Raw genomic sequence first — 24,106 nt, forward strand, 5'->3', positions numbered from 1 at the left:
AAAATTAACATGGTTTGTATTTCATTCAGTCTTCAGTTCCATTGTGGTTAGCATGGGCTCATTCTGCTCCATTGTTTCCTTACTCTGGGATCTTGTAGACAGAACAACCACCACCTCTGACTTCACTAGTACTGTACCAGAGGAGACAAAGAGGATTGGGCGTGGGGGTGGGGGGGTCTCTCACTGGTGATTAATGGACCAGAAGGTATACATGTCACTTCCACTAACAACTAATTGGCCAGAATTAGTCATATGGCTCCATCCAATGCCTGGAGGACAAGAAGTGCCTAGAAGCCAAGGGAGTTAGTGGCGACTAACATATTATCAAGAGATAGCAGGATCTCCAAAAGGATGACCCACCGGTATCCCTAACGGGACTGCCACAGCCTCATGAATGATTCCCATGCTTGCAACAGGCACAGAAACAGCACGATCACAGGCTTTGAGGGACATGCAACCTGGAACAGTGGGTGGACCAATGTGTTCCATGCCATCCGTGACAAAGGTTAGACAAATGACTGCAGTGGGCAAAGGGGAGGGGGCACTTCGTTTTGCTTTGGTAATGTTTAAGACCCTGGGATTTTTGCACAATTCTGGGCGAGGGTTGAATGTGCTGCCACAGAATGTCCAGTGTTAGATGTAAGTTGATTTAAAGAAAAGTGATATGTCTGACACACCAGAGCTTGTGGAGTAAGTTTTATATCCACTAGATCTGTCATCTGTGTAAGATGCACTAGTTCAGTACTTAACACAGGACATTTTAAAGGGAGATGTCTTAAATGCTTTTGATGATGATAAACTCTTGGAATACTCCAGCACTGACTAAACTGACATATTGACTTAAAAAAACCTCAGACCTATAATCATTCTAAATTCATATTAGGACTCAGTTAATGGAGCAATGTGAGTCATTAGCACTTAATCATTTCTCTGTGATTATGACAGGTCATTCTTTTTCATCTATTAGAAAATTTTACACACATTCAGCTAGGATTTTTCTATAATACTCTCTGCCTGCCTTGCTTTTATCTAAAAAATAAAGAGAAAGTATTAGCCATGAAATAATGAGAAAGTAGTCACAATAAAAAAAAATTTGGCTCATCTGGTGAAGATTTTATTACTCAAAACTCTTGGAAATGTCTACTGGGGTCTCATCCTCTATGCTACCACAAATGTGTATTTGATGAAGATTGAAATCTGCAATGAAAGTGCTGACATTTGTATTTGGTAACCCTAGTTTTTTTTCAGTTGCATTGTAATGCCCCAGCAGGGGCTCCCCTCTGAGGAGAATTTACATGGTCATATATTTATTTATTTATATTTGGTGGGGGAGCTTGTCTTTATTGGATCAGACATATGTAGGTGTGTTTTACCTTCTCACTATGAGATACACACATTTTAATATTTGCCTTTTGTTGCCCCATTTTTCCCCCGGGAAAAAATACATGTGTATTGCCCAGGAAAACTCTTTTATAGGATTAGTTAGTACTTTTAACTGAGTTCAGATGTCTTGGCTCATCTCTGACTTTTGTCCATATGACTCTTGTCTTATTGTTATTGCCTGCTAGAAATTTGCTGGTAATTGTTCTTAGGCAATAGCCACCAAAATTTCATAGAGAGACTCCCAGAAATTGGCATTTATTGTTTGCTGAGTTCCATTTTGCAAAACTGTAGTCAAATATAATTTTGTATGAACATCAGGTTTTACATTTATTAAGAGCAAACATTTTTCTTCAAATGTGTTTTTGAGGTTTACTGCTGAGATAATAAATCCATACATGGAGAATTCCTTTAAACATATCCCAACACACTTATAAACAAATCAATCAAGAAAGTAATTCAAATTGATATAATAAAAATATGGAGAGAAATATGCTGTTGCCGAGATAGCAAAATTTTTGCTTACTAATGAACAAATTTCATAAGACTGTTTGCAGCCTACCTGTTTTAGCTTCAGTCAAACCTTAATATGAAATCCAAAATCCTTTAAATCACAGTATGGACCATAAGAATATAGTTCACTTAAATTAATTTTATTCAAGTTGTTTTAAATCATGATTTCATCTTTATTTATTTATGAGTGTGTGTATGCACGTGTATGTGTGTGTAAATTATATGATACATCATGGTAGCCCCCAATAGAATGTCACTTAGAAATCTTTTTCAAAAATGCTTGGAATTGATTTTTTTTCCCCAAGACAATTTCATTGCCATTAGTTTGCTTCATCATCTTATATGACAAAGAATCAACCGATGCAGGTTTTAAATCTTTGGCTAGAAAATGAACAGATATTTTTAAAGTATGTAGTGTCCTGTTTTCTTTGACAACTATAATTTTGCCCAGGAGGTGATTACCAGAATAACTACTTGTTAATTACTACTTTTGCTTTGGGCTAATATTTATCCTCATGAAAAATGTTATTATGTCTTGTGGTCTTTATTGATGACTAGTCAGTATGGGACATCCTAAGTCAGTAAAAGAAAAGTATACATTTAATATAAAATATATTTATTTTAGTTTCTCCCCATTCTGTGACCCAAATCTTTGTGTTGTGTGGTTTTGCTTTTTTTTTATTCTATGTTGTGAGCAGTACATTAACAAAATGCTAGATTCTGCTTATGTTTATAGGGTTTTTCCCTTCAAACTTATATGATGTTTTGCTTCTAACGTGTAAGAAAGATGAAAACACACAATGAACCTATCCTTATCTTAAAAATTGCTACTCCCCTTAATCAACTGAATGCATGATAGGAATTATGAACAATCTTCAGAATTTTCCTTCTTCATAGTTGATTCTTGAATAGCAAGTAGAATCTTATTCTACATTTTGTATTGTGTTAGAAAGTTATTAGCCATGTGTATAAATGAGATAAAGCAATATTTTGGTTTGAACTCCAGCAATATCCTTCAAGTTAAATAGGACAGTATGTGGTAGAAAAAAAAAAACTGTTCTTCCTCTAAAACTCTGACCTTGTTCCTTGTCTTAGAGTGACTTGCAATTTCAAATCATTGTCTGAATAACAAAGCAGTATTTTTGTTGCCTGTGACATTGAGGAATGAATGCTAAATATGAGCTTTTATTTGCTTACTGTGACAAAGCCCAGTGACCCAAGAATCGCAAGTGACTACTAATATCTAGCTATTGACTGTAGTGCTCCAAAGATTTTTATGATGCAAATTCACATCTTGTGTAGACTACTTACATGAGCTCCTGAGAAATCGCCAAAACCATAAGTACAGTCATCAAAGAGAAACACAATAGATACTATACAGGAAGTGCTACATTGCAGATGTCAGTCTTTTTCCTGCATATTTAAAGAATCTCTGTAGAGAAGATGTCATATTTAAATAGTAGAATGTTTCCTTCTAGCTAAAAATCTCTGCAGGTGAATTGTCATTTTTAAGCGATAGAAAGTGTGTAGTGTTTCCTCCTTAGTTAATGCAAAATGAAATACTTGCGTGTGTAGCAAAATTGCTGTACCATCTCAAATTCTGTTCTAAACACTGGCGATCTGTCAGTGAACAAGGCAGGCCAGCTTCCAGCTCTCACATCATTAATGAAGAGGTGTGAGGGACTACCAATAATTCACAAGAAAATATGTCAATGATAAATGGTCTGAAGAAAATACAAATCAACTAGGGTGTTGGGGAAGTTGACAACTTTCAGTTGGGCCATCAAGGAATGTCTTTCTGTAAAGAGACTGTTGGGGCCTGGCTGACAAGGAGCCAGGCAGGTGACTTTCTAGAGAAGGTGCATTTCAAGAAAAGGGAACTTCCAGTACAAAAGCTTTGAGGCTCATGCAGTTTCTAGGAAGAGAAAGGAGAGCATGGACAGAGCAGAGAGAGTTAGGAGGAGCAGAGATGAGGCCAATGAAGTAGGCAGGGGATGTGGGATCCTGCAGGATATGGTAGGTAGTTTAAATCTATTCTCAGCGAAGATGAGAAGACATTGGATGGGCTGACTGGATCTGAATTATATTTTTAAAGGAACACTTTGCTCTTTGTGTAGAAGATGGATTTTGTGAGAGGAAAGAGTGGAAGCAATAGGAGGAGACCATGGTAGCCCCCAAAGAAGGAATAATGGCAGGCCAGCCTAGTATGATAGCTGGAGTACTCTTCTCAGGACTCTCCAAATCACCCTTGTTCTGAAATGCCTCCTACCTCTGGGAAATCAAAATATTTATCTGACCACTTCCTGCTTCCATGCAAAAAGGGAAGGAAGAATACTTCCTCCACAGCTGTTTCCCATCCCACAGCTTGAGACTCTCAGTACGCTTTCCTCCACATGGAGATCATTTTGAACCATCCAGGTGGTTTTGATCAAATTGTGTACATGTAGAATATTACTCTTAAGCTCCATCACAACTCTGCAGACACAAAGATTAACTTCAACCGACTAAGGAAATATCAACTCCTAGGAGGTTGAGACAATATTTATAAATTCATAATCTACAGTACTTTGGGGTTAAGCTATGACTTGCAGGATATGATTTACTGACCAATAACAAAGACGTCATCAAGCTGGATTATCATTCTGGAAATGTTTCCTTATACAAGAGTCATAGGTGCTGAAGCATCATTTTTAAAAAGCTGGGCTTTGGGACATCAATTTGGGGGGTTCATATCAAGCAGTAGAGGCAGGGCCAGCTTCATGGATGTGCAACCTGTGCGGCTACACAGGGCCTGTGTTTCCAAGGGCCCCACACTTGGTTTAACGCTCTGCTGTCACTGTCTTGAATTCTTAATATATTTTTTTAACAAGGGGCCTTGCATTTTCATCTTGCACAGGGCACCACAAATTATGTAGCCAATCCTGAATGCAGGGCTTGGAAAATTATATGAAAGTCTGTCCCTTTGCAATAAGGCATAGAGAGGAGGCAGGGGTGAATGGATTTGAATAAAAGGATTCTTTTTTTTTTTTTTAATTATTATTATGTTATGTTAATCACCATACATTACATCATTAGTTTTTGATGTAGTGTTCCATGATTCATTGTTTGCATATAACACCCAGTGCTCCATGAAGAACATGCCCTCTTTAATACCCATCACCAGGCTAACCCATCCCCCCGACCCCCTCCCCTTTAGAACCCTCAGTTGGTTTTTCAGAGTCCATAGTCTCTCATGGTTCGTCTCCCCCTCCGATTTCAACATCACTCGGCATCAAGGAAATCCAAATCAAAACCTCAATGAGGTATCACCTCACACCAGTCAGAATGGTTAAAATTAACAAGTCAGGAAATGACAGATGTTGGTGGGGATGCAGAGAAAGGGGAACCCTCCTACACTGTTGATGGGAATGCAAGCTGGTGCAGCCACTCTGGAAAACAGTAAGGAGGTTCCTCAAAAAGTTGAAAATAGAGCTACCATATGATCCAGCAATTGCACTACTGGGTATTTACCCCAAAGATACAAATGTAGGGATCCAAAGGGGTATGTGCACCCCAATGTTTATAGCAGCAATGTCCACAATAGCCAAACTGTGGAAAGAGCCAAGATGTCCATCGACAGATGAATGGATAAAGAAGATTTGGTATATATATACCATGGAATATTATGCAGCCATCAAAAGGAATGAAATCTTGCCATTTGCAACAATGTGGATGGAACTGGAGGGTATTATGCTGAGCGAAATAAGTCAATCAGAGAAAGACATGTATCATATGACCTCACTGATATGAGGAATTCTTAATCTCAGGAAACAAACTGAGGGTTGCTGGAGTGGTGGGGGGTAGGAGGGATGGGGTGGCTGGGTGATAGACATTGGGGAGGGTATGTGCTATGGTGAGCGCTGTGAATTGTGTAAGACTGTTGAATCACAGACCTGTACCTCTGAAACAAATAATACATTATATGTTTAAAAAAAAGAAGAAGAAGAAAAAGAAGATAGCAGGAGGGGAAGAATGAAGGGGGGGGAATTGAATAAAAGGATTCTTAATGAAGTAAATTCACTGCCTGTAGAATTATAGATCGTTCAGTCTAGTGGTTCTCAAGTGCCTATGTGCAGTCCATGCCTACCTGATTTTTCCCTATCCGTGGCAAAATAAGAACATGAATGATGATGTCCTTGGTGTTTGTAGTGCTAACTCTACTCAACTCAAAGAGTTCTGCTCTTTATTGTATAATTAGATAAATTTTGCCATTTTTGGTCTAACGTATCTTTTTTTTAAAGATTTTATTTATTTACTCAGTTGACACAGAGAGAACGAGAGAGAGAGACAGTGAGAGAGGGTACACAAGCAGGGGGAGTGGGAGAGGGAGAAGCAGGCCTCCCGCCAACCAGGGAGCCTGATGTGGGGCTCAATTCTAGGACCCTGGGATCATGACCTGAGCCGAAGGCAGTCACCTAACCAACTGAGCCACCCGGGTGCCCCTAATGTATCTTTTTGGGGGTAACATTTTGTTAATAGAAGCTTTTTCTGTAAAATAAAACTTGACCACCTCATTTCAGCCCAGAGCTTTTGACAAATAAAACAAAACAAATTCCCCCATCCCATCCCTGCCTTCTGCTTTACTTTTACCTCTTTTTTTTTTTGTAATCCCAACCTCTATTCTCTTATTCTAATTGTTCTCAATATCAATGACTCGCAGTTCACAAATACTTGAACCTAATTTCTTACAGTTAAGTAAAACGTAGTCAGAAATAAATACACATGAATATTAGAATTTCTTATAGGCATATTCAAAGTTGGAGAAGAATTACCTTCTTGTAACCAGAGTATGTATTATTTTCTATAATTCTGTTTTTTAAGTCCATTCCTTTTTAAAAGAAAAAGATGTATTTATTTATTTTGGAAAGAGAGGGAGTGCATGTGCAGGGGAGAGGGGCAGTGAGAATCTCAAGCAGATTCCCACTGAGTGTGGAGCCCCACACAGGGCCTGATCTCAAGACCCTGAGATCATGACCTGAGCTGAAATCAAGAGTTGGACGCTTAAACCAACTCAGCCACCAGGTGCCCCAAATCCATCCCTTTTTATGTCCTAAATGGATATAAAAATGGATAGCAACCATTTTCTTTTCATCTTTGCATCCCTGGCACTTAGCATAGTGCATCAAACTCAATAAGCTTTCAAGGGATATATAGAAAGTTATAGAAAAAAATATATAAATGTCTTTTAACTAGAAATGTTGCTGAGATAGAGGGATGTCTCCCTTCTGTCACCACCTTTTTTGGCAGTTCCATCTTTTCCTTAGCCAGAGAGAATGACCTCAAGAAAGATGAATAAAAGTGCATTAGATTTGTAACAGGAAGTTAAAATTAGACAGTTGCTCTGTTTCAGCTGGAACTGAGCAACTATCTTTTACTCCGTTTCAGAATGAAGTGTGAGACCACCAAATCAAGATTTGAAAAGCCGGTGATCGGGATCTGATTTTGTGACTCTTAGCTGACCACCCCCCTCCAGCCAATACAACAGTTGGGAGATTAGGATGGGATTTTCACAGAGATCTGCTGGTGTTTTGGGAATCCTGTCATATCCCAGGCCCCCAGCAAGAAGTGAGAGAGGCCTTCACCTCGCCTCAGATCTGTGTATGGGACTTTACTGAGACAAGCCAGAGAACTTAGGGTCAACAATGGGTTAGAATTTGACTGGACCCTGAGAAATCAAAAAGAATATGGGATGATAGCTGTCTGGAGAATCTGATGGGGGGATGCAAAGAGCTGCCACATCATGGGTGTGCCGAGACCCACAGGGCAAAGGTGGCTTGCTTCTTGTTGCAAGATGTGGCCATACAAAAGAGATCTGGCCTGAAGGAGTCTCTGTCTTATCCAAGAGGGCTGCCTGGGGGCGGGAGGTAACCCCAGCAGAATGAGCATGACCCATGTACACAGTGGCTGGCGAAGGAGACATTAGGGGCCAATGGAAAGAGTTACATTTACACAGAGAGAGGAAATAGCAGGTGAGAGATGACCAGTGAGGAGTGGACTACAAAGAACCCAGTCAATATGCCACCTGACAAGCGAATGAATCGCCTTTAAACACCTAACTAAAGGCAGAGTGCTGATGCCAGCAAGTAGATCCCCGGATTCTAGTATACAGCCTCGAACATACAGGGAATCACCAGCTATTTGGTGAACGCAAAGATGTGGAACCTTGTTAGGCAAATATCGCAGGGTTGATGACCAGCATTGCACAGATGAGAATGATGAGGTTCGGGTGAGGTGTCTTATGTCAGGTTTTATTTCTAGTAATGGCAGAATCTAGTCCAGAACACTGCTCCGAAAAGGAACTCAGAACAACACTGGACTGCCATTATCATATTTGTGATAGAAAGCACGTAAGTGTTCATAAGAAGGCTTCAAAGCAGTCCTTCTTGTGATGTTTGTATGTACCAGGTTTTTTCATTTTTCCTTAGGTAAAGTCAAGCCTTTAATGGTGGTTACATTAAATGTAGCCTGTGTTATTCCTTCCTGACGAGATACAGGGCACTGGTGGCTCAAATATGAATAAGACCATCCTTGACCTCAAGTAGTTTATGCCATACAGATTAAAGTCAGTCACTTGTCATTTACTTAACATATTACACGAATCAGCAATATTAGTTCCATTACTGCTACTGTACTGTTCGGTGGTTGAACTTGGGTTTCCTAAAAATTTGAAAGTTCTTGAGGTGCCTGGCTGGCTCAGTCAGTAGAGACTCTTGATCTCAGGGTTGTGAGTTCAAGCCCCACGTTGGGCCTAACTTAAGCTCTGTACATCCCGCCCCTCTTGGGACAGTTGTATGCCTTTATTTTGTATCCAGCAGCAATAAAACTTTAAAATAATCTTGAATGAACCTAAAAAAATCATGTATGGGGTCGATGTTTTTTAAACTGTTACGTGGGAAGCTTTCCTATTAGGCCATTTGGATTTTATTAAGTGCTAAGGAAAGAGGGGCTTCAATACCGTTCCATAAATATTTTATATACCACTTCAGTTTTAAACACCAACCCTGGTGTTTGGGTTGAAGTTTTTTAGAAAGTTAAAGTGAATGTCAGTTCTGGTGTTTTCTATAGGAATGGAAAAGCCATCATATAAATTGTTTTTTTAAATATTTCTGTGAAGAGTAAGTATGTGGAAAAATCAAATTTGTTTGGGCTTCTACAACCTTATAACCTAATATTTCTGGCAGTCTTCACACTTTCCCTTTTCCTTAACTTTCTACTTGTAGTTTTGAGTCTTTGCTTTCCTGTGCCCTAAACAGGGTCCTGAAACATTCCGTGGTGAAGGATGGCCTTAGTGGCCTAGCCACGAGCTGGCAGGAAGTGTTAGCTGGTCCAAGCTCTGTTAGCAAATGGATTCTGCAAGGAACTAATTTTTATGCTAGCATGAAGGGAAAGCAAAGGTCAATATTTATGCTTCAGAACCATCTAAGTAAAACACTAGCCTAAGATTTAGTAAAGAGGAAAGTTTAGTTACATCGCAATAGCTTACAATTAAGAAAGTAGAACAACTTTTGGTCTCTTGTCATCAAGCTATTTTTTTCAAAGAAGCCCTATTTTGTGTTTTCCCCCCCAACCCCCCCCAACCCCACCCCCCACGGTCGGTAGCAGATGAGCAGCCTGGCTGCCATGCAGAGACCCCACCCTTGCCCAGGGGGACTTGCCTGCACCTCACAGCAGCTGCCCAGGACCTAAGCATCACTCAGCCCTCCTCCACAGTGTGTTTTCCTCAGGGCTCGACCCAGTGTCCCTGTAGCACACCTGTGTGTCACTGACCTTTCTTTCTCTTCTATGAAAAAAACCACTCTAAACTGTAGAAGTAATCACTGTATATTATACAAGCACTTGTGGACATGTAAAGTAAAAGTGACATAATGCTTCCATTAAAAAAAAAAAAGACTTGAAAGCCTTCCAATCTTAAATATAGATTGCTACTTTTTGCCATCATCAGATTTTATTTTTTTATTCTTTAATGAATTGACTGAATAACTTTTAAATAAGAAGTTATATAGGAATTTCTATTGGTCCTTAATAAGATTAGAAATGAACATATATGTAGTTGTTTCCCCCCCCCGCCTTTTTTTCCAGCTTTATTAATGTGTAATATTTTGCTTCTCTGCATCCAATCTCTATTTGATTTTTCCCTTAATGTAATTTACCACCTGTAGAAGTATGAGGCCTGGAAAATGCAATAGTGAAATGCCCATTAGCATAAACCAGTGGAGCAACACATGTTTAGAAGGGTCTTCTAGCCTAAGATTATTTCTGAGACCATGTATTCAACCATAATTTTTAGCTTTCAAAATTGATTCAGGTCATAGATTAGGAGACAGTGCTCTTTTCACATAACTGTTACGAATTTTGTGTGTTTTTTTTCCCCTTGGCTCTGGTGTTTTCTAACCAAAGACATGACTGTAATTTCTTAAGAAAGATTTGGAACATTGTGATTGAGCCAAACTAAAAATGAAATAAAATGGAAAAAGTAAACATAAACTCATTACTTGTAGGTCTTCTGAATAAACACATGTGTGGAATCTATGTGAAGAGATCACATATTCACTTATTCGTCCATGTAGTAAATATTTTTGGTGTACACAAAACGTGCAAAGCACTGTGCTCCGTGCGTAAAGGGATTGTGCTTTCAGCCCCACCAGAGTGAATAGTGAAGTGAGAGGGACAGAACAAAGTGAACATGAACAAATATTAGACCTTGTGAGAAGCAGATGAGCAAAGTGCTAAGGAATAATTTGGAACTGGGTGGGGATGGGGAGCAGGAAATGAGAGCAACCTAATTAACATCATGGGTGATGGTTTTTCTAAGGAGACTGAAAAATGAGAAGGAACCAGCAACTCAGATAGCATTCCAGCTGAAAGGATTAATATGTGCAAGGGACTTGAGGATGGAAGGAGCTTGACATGTTTGGGAACCTTGAAGGACACCAAAATGACTACAGCATGAGCAAGAAATAGGTTAGGCCAAGACGATGAGTGGCCCAAGGTGAAGTAGGAGATAGACACATGCAGGACCTAATGGGCCATAGAAAGAAGCTAAGAAATTCATCCCGCCACAGTGGGAAGCCATTCAATTATTTGAAGGAAAATGATCTATTTCTTTTATGCTTAAGCATGCTTGTTCTGGCTGCTGTAAGAAGAATAGGTAGTAGGAGAGGGAAGTCTTACTGGGAGACCAATATGGAGACTTTGGCAGTAACCCAGAAGAGGGATGACTAAAGAGCTGGTGGTGGAGATGGAGAGAAGTGGAGAGATTTAATACAGAACTTAAAGGCAAAATAAAGAGAACTTGGGGGCGCCTGGGGGGTCAGTCGTTATGCGTCTGCCTTCGGCTCAGGTCATGATCCCAGGGTCCTGGGATCGAGCCCCACATCGGGCTCCCTGCTCAGCGGGAAGCCTGCTTCTCCCTCTCCTACTCCCCCTGCTTGTGTTCCTGCTCTCGCTATCTCTCTCTCTGTCAAATAAATAAATAAAATCTTAAAAAAAAAAAGAGAGAGAACTTGGGGCACCTGGGTGGCTCAGTCGTTAGGTGTCTGCCTTTGGCTCGAGTCATGGTCCTAGGGTCCTGGGATTGAGCCCCGCATTGGGCTCCCTGCTCAGCGGGAAGCCTGCTTCTCCCTCTCCCTCTCCCCCTGCTTGTGTTCCCTCTCTCGCTGTGTCTCTCTCTGTCAAATAAATAAATAAGATCTTAAAAAAAAAAAAAAAAGAGAGAACCTGTTGATGAATTAGAAGTGGAGAGTGTTGCAAAAGAAGGGATCAACTCTAACTTCCAAGTTTCTGGCCTAAAGAACTGAGTGGGGGTGGGGGTGCCATTTACAGAGATAGAGAAGGTGAGAAGGAAGATTGGGGTGAGTTTAGGAATCGAGAATTTGTTTAGGGACATGTTCACTTTAAGATGTGCCACAGGTAATGGATAATTACCTCCAAGAAGCTAGTGGTATATTTAAGTTTGTAGTTTTGGGGAAGGTTTGGGCTGGAGGTAAAAATATGAGAGTTTTCAGGGGCGCCTAGGTGGCTCAGTCAGTTAAGCATCTGCCTTCAGCTTGGGTCATGATCTTGGGGTCCTGGGATCAAGCCCCACATTGGGCTCCCTACTCAGAGGGGAGTCTGCTTCTCCCTCTCGCTCTGCCCCTCCCCCATCCCATTCATGCTCATGCTCTCTCTCTCTCTCATAAATAAAAAAAAATATGGAGTTTTCGTCATATAAATATTTCATCTCAAGGGAATGGATGAGAACACCTAAGGAGATCATGAAAATAGAGCAGAAGGAGGCCCAACTCCATTAGGCCTCTGGATAATCCAAAATTTAGGATTGAATAGGAAAAAAAGAGACTCTTCAAGGAATAGTGGAAAAAGAAATATTAGAAGAATTCTATGTCAGGAAATCTGAGCTAGAATGTTTCAAGATAGAGGGACCATAAAAAAAGACGAGTATGTATATGTACCAGAATGCATCATGCTGAATATTTATATGGATAGTGTTATATTATCCTTTTAAAAACCCTTTGAGGTAAGCCCTGTTATTAAACCCATTTTACCCATTTTAGAGAGAGATTAAGTAGTTTGCCCAAGATTCCATAGTAAGGAGCCGAGATCGAGAGCCAGGCATGCTAACTCCAGAGTCCATGGCCTTAACCTCTGTGCTGTCCACCTCCGCAAATACATCCTGCAGCTAAAAGGTTAAGAGGAATGAAAACCAAAAGGTCACTTTGAGTTTGACCACATGACCTAAATGTGTCATTTTCTGAAAGCGGCGGGTGCAAAGCAGAGTGTTGCACAGTGAATGGCAGATGATGCTGAGCGCTGTAAAGGGGAGAAGAGAAAGCAAGAAATGGGACGGTACCTTTAGAAAGAAAAGGACTTGAAAGGACAAGTCATGTTAGCCCCTGGTTAAATGCTGGTGGGAATGGTTTAGCAAAGAGGGCGAGATCAATGACCAGAATGGGAAGCAGGTAACCCGAGGAGTAAAGCCTTGAGAAAGTGACCTAGGAGGAACATTTTCTCCCTCTCCTGCATCCCTTCCTTTGGGCAGAAAAAAAGACATTTCCTTGTTTTCTGAAGGATTTAAAAGAGAGCTTTGGCTGTCGATACCTATGCCTCCCCAAAGGAAGAAGAGGGACATCTCAGACTGTGGCCCAGCCTCCTCTGCCTCCTCTCGTTGGGACGCGCTGCCCACAGGTCAGCCTCACCAGGGCACGGCGTCTCCAAGCCACCCTCTTGTGATGGGGTCCCTGACACCTGTACTTGTTCCTCAGTTGGTTCAGGACTCACAGAGGGAAGAGAGTGGTTAGTACATTAAAACCTCAAGTATAGAGAGAGGATGCAATTGGAATCAGAAAACACATGAAGAGATGGGCTTTAACAAGAAAAGGACCACATTCTCTTCTGCAATAGGAAAAAAAAAAAGATTTAAAATAGTGGGGAAAGATAAATGTAGGTTTATTGAGTTGCCATTGGGAAGAAGACAGTGATTTCTTTAATTTTAAATATTATATGTTTAGCTGAAGAAAGTCTAAAATCCAACTCCATTGTACTAAGGGCCCTACATAGCCTTCATGTATTAAATTACTATCATCTGAGGAGAAGAAACCTGTAACAGATACCCCAGTGATTTTCAAATTGGGGAAGAGGACATAGCAGGCCCTATCCAGGGTGGCTGATTGGAATCTAAATAGTTTCCAAAAAAATCATTTTCAATCACTAATACAATCAACAATGCAATCTTACATTTAAAAACCATAAAACATCATTTTCATTTGAAAACATTTAGGATGACTTATGGATTTTTTATATCTATCAAAGGATGATCTAAATTTAAAGAGGTAAAGAGGGCTCCTGGGTGGCACAGTCATTTAAGCATCCAACTCTTGGTTTCTGCTGAGGTCGTGATCCCAGGGTCATGAGATCAAGCCTTGGGTCTCCGCAATCAGCGCAGAGTCTGCTAAAGTTTCTTTCTCCCGCTGCCCCCTGCCCTCCATGTGCTCGCTCATGCTCTCTCTCTCTCTCTCTCAAATAAATAAATAAATCTTAAAAAAAAAAAAAGGTAAAGAAGCAATGGATTAACCAGAGTGATGTTTTCCATCAAGATCCTGAATTAATATGTAAACACAAGACCTGCATTTTTCTGTAAGTTCATTTCCTGATTCTTGAATCTTCATTTGGGGAAATTAAGATGGAGATTGTTGTGCTACATTGGCATTTTAACTATAAACCATTGGGCTTTGGCCCAGATGATCATTACCTACAGAAGCTATCTTGATTAAGTTCAGAGTTGCCTTACGTTGTACATAAGCAAAACTACATTTTAATCAGCTAGTCCATATAGTGATTATGGATAGTGTGTAATAGGCCCTGTCGAAAATAGATTCCTTTAATCAGCAATGTTGGATAGAAGCCTAAATCTTAAGATAGTCTTATTTATTCTGATTTCTTCTTCCTAAAATGAATAAACAGAATGCATTCAGTGTGGCAATAGCATGTTACAAATCACTTCATCAAAGGTAATAAAATTAAATTTCATCTCTGTGAGTTATTGTAGAGGACTGTTTAACATTTACAAGAATTTGACTTCCAAATCCTTCAAGCCCTAATCTTTGGATTTGCATAATGTGTTTGTACTTTCAGGATTTTCCAGTTGAAAGGCTTTGAAGTTCCAAGGCAAAAACTGAAATAAATTGGAAATTTGTGTAATTTCAAGGTGAATGCTTGTAATATAGTAGTATGATTGGAAAGTAAATGGAAGGGGAAACTCATGAAAATGTTACTACTATTAACTTAGTGCTTTGAAATTTCATAGTAGAAAGATAATATGCAAAATTCTTAATGAGTGCTCCAAAAACATTAAGTAGATATTTCTAATCAATAAAATTAAAATATTTCATCTTCAGGTTGTTTAAAAGCAGTAGATCCTAAACTTGAACCCAATTCCAGAGTCCTTGCTCCTTCTTCTCCATGCCACCACTGAAAAGTTTTGTGTAAGGATATCAATTTATGAAAGTACAGAGTGTTTCCTTACCAATTACAAGACTGGATTTAGTGAATAAAGAATTGAAATATTGTTCACATTGGTCATAGTATTGATAATGGAGATTTTGAAACTATTTCCTTTTTCTAAATTCAAAAACATATTCCCATAGTGGGGTGGGAAGAAGGCTATCTTAAGTGAATGAATTAAATTGATCATTGTATCTGCTCCCAAACTGTCCAAAGTCTTACTCTTTCAGTTTATTTTCATAGATTTTTTTATATGTGAACTTGCTTGTCTTTTTGTATTATTTCTTGTGGTTTTTTCCCCCATGATGAGATCATTCATTCATTCCATAATCTATTTACTTATTGCCTACTATATGCCAAGAACCATGCTAAATCCTAGGAATAAACTGATGAACAGACTAGGATTTCTGTGACTGTAGGGATTAAGTTAATCTGGTGGTAAGGACTCCTAATCAAAAGTGCTTCTTCCTGTCTCTCTTCTCTCGGCTGGTGTAAACATAGGGATATAAATAAACCAGCTGGCAAACTTGGAGGATTTGGATGTCTTTTTCATGAAAGGTCAATAAGAAATGTTCACCTTTTATGTTAGGACTTATTAAACTCTGGAGAGGCAGATTGGTTTGGGATTTAATTTCTGGCATTTTTAGCATAGTATTAGGTATAAGAGCAATGAATTCATGTATGCTTCTACATAACTCATGTTATAGACACTGGCCTTGCCCTTCGCAGAGTTGAATTCGGTTGCATTTAACAAGAGAATTTCTAGCAAACCATTCATACATATCATTGCACCTGTGGCTTAATTCTTGAATTCTCTCTTCTCTGTATTTCCAAATAGGAAAGCATAAATTTCTTAGGATGAATACAGGGCTAGAAACATGTCTTTTTATAACAAGGTACCTAGTTTTGGTGTCCCATTAACTGTCTAATACCAGTTTGCACTACCAAAGGATCCTTCTGTTGAAACATTTTGCATTGGTTTAGAATTATAAAAGAAGATTGTGTAATTCCTGATTCCACACTAATGAGATTTTCTGCTTCGTTCCTGTGTTGGGGCCACCAAGAATAGTATGGGCACAGCACTTACAAAGCGGGCTGTGGTTGGCATAGTCTATATCTTAATGGATTGTTTTTTTGTTTGTGTGGTTTAATGCATAGATTTCCAATCTGTCATTTTTTCCGGTTGGACTTCTGAATATGTTTGGTTTTTTTGCTGAGCGTGTGGTTTGTTTTTAGCTGCTGATTTTTAGTCAGACTCTACAGGAGGAGAAACAAAAGGCCTTAATTTTGAAATGTGAAATTTTTTTAGGCATTTGCTCTCAAAAGCTCTTTTTGAGTGACTTGAGATTTTTGCAGCAGCCACAGTATCCAACTTGGAAAAATCTGCATTCTCAGCAGCTTTACTGCTTTAAAAAATATCCTTACACTAGCTCTTTTAGGAAGCAAGGAGCCAGCTTTGCTAACAGTAATGAGTTGTGCAAACCACAGATGGTCTTCTTGCTGGAAATTACTGGAAAGGACTAGAAAATGTTGGGTTTTAGGGGCACAGCCATTTACATACGTCCTTGTATATATGTATACATGCACATTTGTTAGTATACAACAGATTAACGTGGTGAAGAGTGAATTTGGATAGCTAGTACCAGTCCTGTAGATTTCTGGAATTTTGCAAAGTGCTTTCACATGAGTTAACACATTTTATGCCCACAAGAACTCTCTTGGGTAAAGTAGGCCGATAGCATAACTACCACCATTGTGGGTAAGAAAATAAGAGGTCTAGAAAGTCCAGGTTCTTGCCAAACGTCCCATGGCTGGGAAATGTCACAGCTGAAATTTATCTCTATCCCCTAATTCCAAAGCATGGCCTTTTGGTCAAAATGTACTGGTTGGATTCCAGTGTCCCTAGTTTTTAGCCCTGTCTCTTTCTCTAAACCTCAGCTGCCCCCTCTAAAAATGAGGAATATGATACTACCTCATAGGTTTATAGTGATCAGTAAATGAAATAATGTATATATGGCCTGTGCCCTGCATATTATAAATGCTCAGTGACTGTTTATGTTTGCTTGTGTTTTTGTTTAAAGCAAATAATACTCACTACATGCTAAGTGTTTTAAGTGCTTTTATAAAGGTTAACTTAATCCTCATGTCAATTTTATGACACAGGTGTTATTAATACCTCCATTTACATATGAGAGGGCCAAGGCAAGGAGAGATTAAGAAAAGTTTTGAAGGTTACAAGTTAGTAAATATCAGATTAGGGATTCAATTCCAGGGAATCTGGCCCCATGTCCATAGTCTTAACCACTCTGCTATTATTCTGGAGGCACGCAGTCAAATATATGCATATGTGGCTTTTATATTCTCTTGTTTTACCACTTTAAATTCCTCTGACCTAGGGAATATTCTCATTATACTATAGCAGCTTTTCTCAACTGTTGCCACTGTACCCCAGGGCATCCTAAGCTTTACTAGGTGTATAGTAGAACGTTCGTTTTTGTCAGATAGCTATAGAACTCAGGAAATATCCAGTTAGTTCTAATAAAGGTACAATTTGAATTCCATTTAATGGAAGATGTAATTCCAGTGAAGAACTCAAACTAAAAGAAACCATTTTTTTCCTTATACATTTAAATCATACCAGGATTTAGTTTAGGCTTAAGGTAGATTCTATCATGTAGTATTAAGACAAAATAACAAAACTATTAGAAGATGCAGAGCCTGGCAGACAAAGAAAGATGACAAGCATTGCTTGGCTATGGCTGGAATGGAAAATGATAGAAGGCTAGTGATAGTAGATGAAAACCCTACAATGTGAGAAAAAGGAAAGGGGTGCCCAAAAGACTATGGCAAGTAATAAACAATATTAATAAAGGGCTAAAAGTAAAGAAGCTTAGAAAAGGTGTCTCCATGGGTAAAGCTCTTGAAATAGACAATCGACCCAGATCTTTGGGAGCAGTCCCACTATGGTTGACAATGTGAAGCCATATTCAGTCGCTGCTGGTGCAAGCCCTGAGAGTTGGGGTGTCCATTAACTCATTTAAGCCAAAAGATGCATGCATTCTAGCCAGTGATTTGGACAATACATGGAAGGTTTCTCATGTTTCTAGTAAAGTAGAAATAAATTATGTAAAATGAAATTTAGTTGATTACTATGAGGGTAATCCCATTTATATTGGTTGGTGTTAGAAGTTTTCTGCCACTTACTTTTTTCTCTAGTTCCTGTGACTTCATTTCATCATTGGCCTACAGGGCTTCCCTTCCTCCTTGGAGAACTAGTTGAAATTGGCATGAATCCTATTTTGACAGAGTAGGAAGGTCAAAGCCCTCCTCATACTTCCTTTCAAGTTTTTGTCCTTCCCATGGTTCTCTGGGCTCCACCTCTGCTTACGAGTTTGCTATTTTAAGTCAACTCACAGAGATTTAAAAAATATATGCACTCAAGTGAACTATTTATTGGATGGATTCAGCTGTTTTCCAAAAGCTCTGGGGACTCTCACAGGAGAGATATCACATTGTACACCACACGAAATGCTCCCATTTAGCTTAACCTTTATCCTCTGCTCCTTCCCCCAAATCCACACTGCAGAAAAGGTGGGACCCCCCCTTACAAAATGCATTGCAACCCCTGAGTAATGCAGCAGCAAAGGATCCCAATAAGCTGTTCTAACTTCCTCAGCATCCCTTAGAAGTTTGAAGAACAAAATTCTGCCCTCCCTTACATCCTTTTACAAAGAGATTGGAACTTCCATTTGAGAACATCCTCTGTAGGTGCTCTGCTAGGCACTTTCACCGAGGGTGTTTACTTAATCCACAGAACCTGTCTGGATATGTTATATCTCCATTTTATAGATGAGAAAACCGAGCCTCAGAAGTGTCCAACATTGTTACCATGCTGAAAAAAGGTGTTGGAACACATGTGGAGAAGAGAAAGAATAGTTCTTTTCTGTTCAAAAACAGAGGAAAAGGAGAGGGCAAAGATTATGAGCCACTAGATAGTCTGCCTAGTGGCGCAGTGCCAAAAGGGATGTCTCCTTTTACTCATTTCCTTTTCTCCATCCAAGATGTCGGCACTCATTTTCCTTTGGAAATGCAAAGCACATTAAACAAAGATTCTTTTGGTGCCAATTAAGAGATTATTTTTGTCTCTATTTGTAAATGTTTCATTTAATATCAATGAGTATTTTATCTCATGTACACCTACATACTCCATTATGCTATTTACATTTGTTTAACACATTTAATTAAGAACATTGTTAAAAATTGAGAAAGACTTCCCTTCATGAAATTTGGAAATTGAAGGTAGCAGTTTGCATATTTCCTTGCCAATCACAGTAGTCAATTTTAGGATCTTTACAGGGGTAATTCAGTTACCCACACAGTTCTGCTTTCAAAAACATACACAGGGAAGTATTTTCTTAGGCAAGCCAGTGAAGCTAGTCGCAGTATTCCAGACTCCAGCAACAACAATGAAAACATGACACCCTTCAAGTGTTGATTGGGAAGAGTATCTGGTGAGGAAGGGCAAAAGGAACAGGGAAAATGCCATAGGGCCATTTTCTGCTTGCCTTTGGTCTTTGGAGCCCACAACTACATCCTTTTCTCATTCCAAAGAGGCTATTTGAAAAGGACTTGTGGGACATGGAGACATTTTTAAGTGATGTAGAACTTCATCAGTTGTGGTATCTAGCACTGTCTCAAATCTAAGCTGTCATTGCTGACATGCTACAATATGAGACTTTAATTTAGTAACTCTGATCAATTCTGAAACAGTTTCTGGTGATAAAAATAGTCTATATGACTTTGAGATAAAACTTGTCACACTTACATTTTTGAAAGTAATCTTTTCTAAGAACTAGACAATAACTGGCTTTCTTCCTGTAAAATTTAGCACCTTTCCCTTAAATTCTGACTCCGCTGAGCTCTTCTCCCCCAAAAAGCTTGCTTTAGAGTAAAATTCAAATTTAATTTTGAAATAAAGTTTATGGGGTGAGCTATAGAAACTTGACATTAAAAATTATTACAGTTTTTTATAGTATAATTGATGTACAATGTTATATTAATTTTAAGTGCCTAACAATTCTATACATTACCCAGTGCTCACCATGATAAGTGAAGTCACCATCTGTCACCATACAACATGATTACAACGCAATTGACTATATTCCCTATGCTGTATTTTTCATCCTCTGGCTTATTTATAACTAGAATTTTGTACCTCTTAATCCCCTTTGCCTATTTTACCCAAGAAAATTGATATTTTTGTTGGTGAAAAATGGTCAAATATTGGTGATGATTTCACAGAGTTTATAGGGTTCAATATGATATTTCTAGTGTAATCTAAGTCTTAGTGTGTCTAAGTGTGCTTTTCTGGGAAGCCATGTTGGGACAAATTAACTTTGTTGCCTCAATGACCTGCAACTTATTTCTTAACTTATTCTTATTAATTTTGATGCCTTTCTTAGTTGTGTATAGTACTACTGTAACATTCAGCTCCAGCCTACAAACTCCAGACTAGGACAAGAATGGTGTTATTGGGAAGACCAAGAGATTAAAAAAAGTAGATAACCCTGTGCAAAGTAAATCTACATCTCCTCAACCATGTGGTACACTAGGTGATTTTTGCTTGCTACTCCTTGAAGGACATTGCATGCAGCTTGCTTAACTTTGAGATATAGCCTTCAATCAAACTTCCAGCAGAGCTGCCAGAGTGATTCTTTTTAAATTCTTTTAAAGGAAAGGATCCTTCCTTAGATTCACTCTACTTTGGTCATCTTTGGGAGGCTAAAGGCCAATATTATCATTCTATTTCTTTTTACTGTCACTTTTTGTGGCGAGTAGCCATTTAGTAATTACATACAATCTTCATTGTAAATGAATGTTAAAAATTGGTCAATTTCTTTTTTTTTTTTAAAGATTTTATTTATTTATTTTACACAGAGAGGGAGAGACAGCTAGAGAGAGAACACAAGCAGGGGGAGCGGGAGAGGGATAAGCAGGCTCCTGGCTGAACAGGGAGCCCGATGCGGGGCTTGATCCCAAGACCCCAGGATCATGACCTGAGCCAAAGGCAGATGCTTAACGACTGAGCCACCCAGGTGCCCCCAAAATTGGTCAATTTCATATGGATAGTATCACATATATCCAGAAAATCCGCAAAAATCATAGGTTATTAGATTTTCACAAAGTAAGCACATCCTGGTACCCAGAACCCAGAACAGGAAACAAAACATTGCTAGAATCCCACAAACCCCTTCATGTCTCCATCAGTATAACTCCCAGTAGTTATCCTACCCACACTTTTTAATATCAGAGGTGGTTTTGCTTCTATTTGAACTTTATATTAATGGAATCATACAGTATGTGTTCTTTGGTACCGGGCTTCTTTTGCCCAGCATCATTTTTGTGAAGACATTCCTTGCCGTTGCAAGTAGTTGTAGCTCATTCATTTCCATTGCTGTATAAAGTTTCATTGTACAAGTATTATCACAATTCATTTGCCCTTTTCTACTGTTATTAGACATTTGGGTTGTGTTTGATATTAGGGTATTACAAGTAGTGTCTCTATGAACATTCGTGACTGTGTCTTTGGGTGAACATATTGTGTAGGATATATCCTAGGAATAGAATTGGTGATAAAAAGATGCATGCCTTCATCTAAGCAGATATTGCGAGACATTTGTCCAAAGTGGTCGTACCAATTTACACACCCACCATCAGGTGTTGGCGAACTCCGATAGCTCCTTATCACTGCAGTTAATATCATGTCTTTCACATTGAAGCCATTCTGATGGGTGTGCTATGAGTACAACTCGGTCTTAATTTGTGTTTCTCATGACTAATGCTGTTGAGCACTTTTTAACATATTTGTTGGCAATTTGAATAAAGCAGTTCAATTTTCATGAATACTAAATAGGTGATATGTGGGTATGGCTAAAATCATATGGGTGATGGTGAAATTGCTAAAATTTAGTAAACACTGCTTTCATTAATGAATCTTTTACTAATTGATACATCTATTCCTTTAAAAAAGCTTTTGGTCTAGTAAATTCAATTAAATATAAGCTTAAGAGTTAATTATGAATAACCCCCTCTGTGGAATGATGTGAGACTACCAAGGTCCATGTCATGGGAAGCTGCCCAGAGAAGACCATTTATTTTCAATATAACTATTCTTTATAAGACAACAGATTTATACAATATTAATGAAAGAAATATAACAAAAATAATGGTTAGATAACAGTATTTCTATAGTTTAAATTTTTCTCAAAATTATAAAAGGAAAAAGGAAAAATATAGTATGATTACTGTGTTAACTCAGAGTGTGCTACAGAAGGTGTGGTCGAGCAATAAGATACACATTTTTTAAAAAATTTATTTTGGAGAGGTGGGGAGGGGCAAAGGGAGGAGAGGGAAACCCAAGCAGACTGCGCACTAAGCGTGGAGCCCGACGCCAGGCTCGGTCTCACAACCCCAAGATCACGACCTGAGCCAAAACCAAGAGTCAGATGCTCAACTGACTGTGCCACCAGGTGCCCCAGATACACATTTTTAAGTCTCACGATCTTTGACAACTTCTTTGACTCTTGCCAGGGTATCTCTACGACTATATGTATGTTATTATTTGTAGACAGTGTCTTGAGGTTCAGCCCTGATTCACAGCCAAAAACATAGTAATTTCACCAGTTGCTGCATGAATAGTTTCTACTTGTAGATGCTCCAAATCTGAAGGTCCTTGGAAGTCTTCTTGCCCAGCCCTTTTCTCCCACTCAGCCTTCTTCTCCTCCTCCTGTCCCCCCTCTGCCAACATCTGCTTTTATATTCAATGAAAGTTAGTCAGCATTTTTGATAATCAGCAAAATGATCCAAACTCTAAATTTTTTACCGCAGATCTGTAATGTAACCCCTGCTTGTATTCCAAAAACTATGCGATGCCGAGGCGCTACGCTCCTGTAGGAGCATCTTCTAGGAGTCCTTCATGCTCCCATTGTGAATCTTAATCCATTTTATCTCCTATACCAGAAACCTTGGAATCCTCTTTCTTCTACTTCTTTTTTCTCCTCCCTTGTTATCAATCTGACATCAAGCCTTGGCTATTCTTTCTTTAAATTTTTATTCTTTGGGTAACAGACCCCTATAAAATAAAAATAATTGGGTGACAGGAGCTTCATATTATTGTTGTTTTGTTGCTTTGCTGTCTCCAGAAGGTTAAATATGTCTAAGGTTTCAAAGCTTAAGTGATAGAGATGGTGTTGAACCTAGATTTTCTAACTCCAAAGTCAATGGTCTTAAAACACTATGCTATTACATAGTGCCAGAGGAGGCCATTTTTAAGCTGAGTCTAGAAACATGAGCAGGCCTGACAGTGGGGCAGAATATAGAAGAATGTACTGGAAAAGCCTAAATAAAGTCTGGAGGTATAAACATGTGCGAAACTTGGGAAATTGCAAATGTCAAGTGTGATTACTGTAACTGATAAAGAATTAACTACCAATTTGTTTTCTATGAGGAATCTAGACTTGAAAAATGACACCTAGTGTTAGCTTCTCAAAGTACCATGAACCAAGAGTAGACTGGGCTTAAGGTTCAGTTACGATTACAAATCTGAAGTTCTGTAGCTTGAAGTATTTGGATTTATCTCATATCATTTATCAGTAATTTTTACACCAAGAGACACATTCCCTATGCATGAGTGGAGAAAATGTTTTATGGATAGCTTTTTGCTTTCCATGTGAGGTCTCATGTCAGCTCTCTAAAATGTAGAAGTGAGTAGTCCGTGAGAATGTCTGGAGAAATAATGTGAACTCTATAATTTTTACAGCTAAGATGCTATTATAGATTAAACGGAAAAGCCCTGGCAGCCTCTAGTTACCCAAATAATCATTTCATTATCTCTTTCTGGGTTGCAATTATTTATTTCTAACTAGTGTTTTACTATAGCATTAAAGATACTCCTTTCAGAATTAAAAGCAGTAGCCAAATGCATTATCTTTGTCTGACACCGCATTTTAGTTTGCTGTTAGAAAAATAGAAGTCCTTTATCGCCTTACTAAATTCTAATACCTTTTACCAAAACCTTTTAAAATGATTAGGCAGATTTTTTTCCCCAAATATTTGAAGTTTCACAAATATTTGAAGAATTTAAAATACTGTAGGGAAGGTCTATAATTTGTGAATAAAC

At 38.8% G+C, this 24,106-nt stretch overlaps 1 protein-coding gene across 1 annotated transcript in view; it reads left to right on the forward strand.

Moving 5' to 3' along the window:
- The window catches only part of LOC116639575 (oxidation resistance protein 1-like), a 144,780-nt gene that overhangs the window by 120,312 nt on the left and 362 nt on the right, over window positions 1-24,106 (forward strand). The gene's annotated exons all lie outside the window — the stretch shown is intronic.

This window comes from Phoca vitulina, unplaced genomic scaffold, assembly GCF_004348235.1.
Source record: "Phoca vitulina isolate PV1807 unplaced genomic scaffold, GSC_HSeal_1.0 scaffold18, whole genome shotgun sequence".
NCBI classification, from domain to species: Eukaryota; Metazoa; Chordata; class Mammalia; order Carnivora; family Phocidae; genus Phoca; species Phoca vitulina.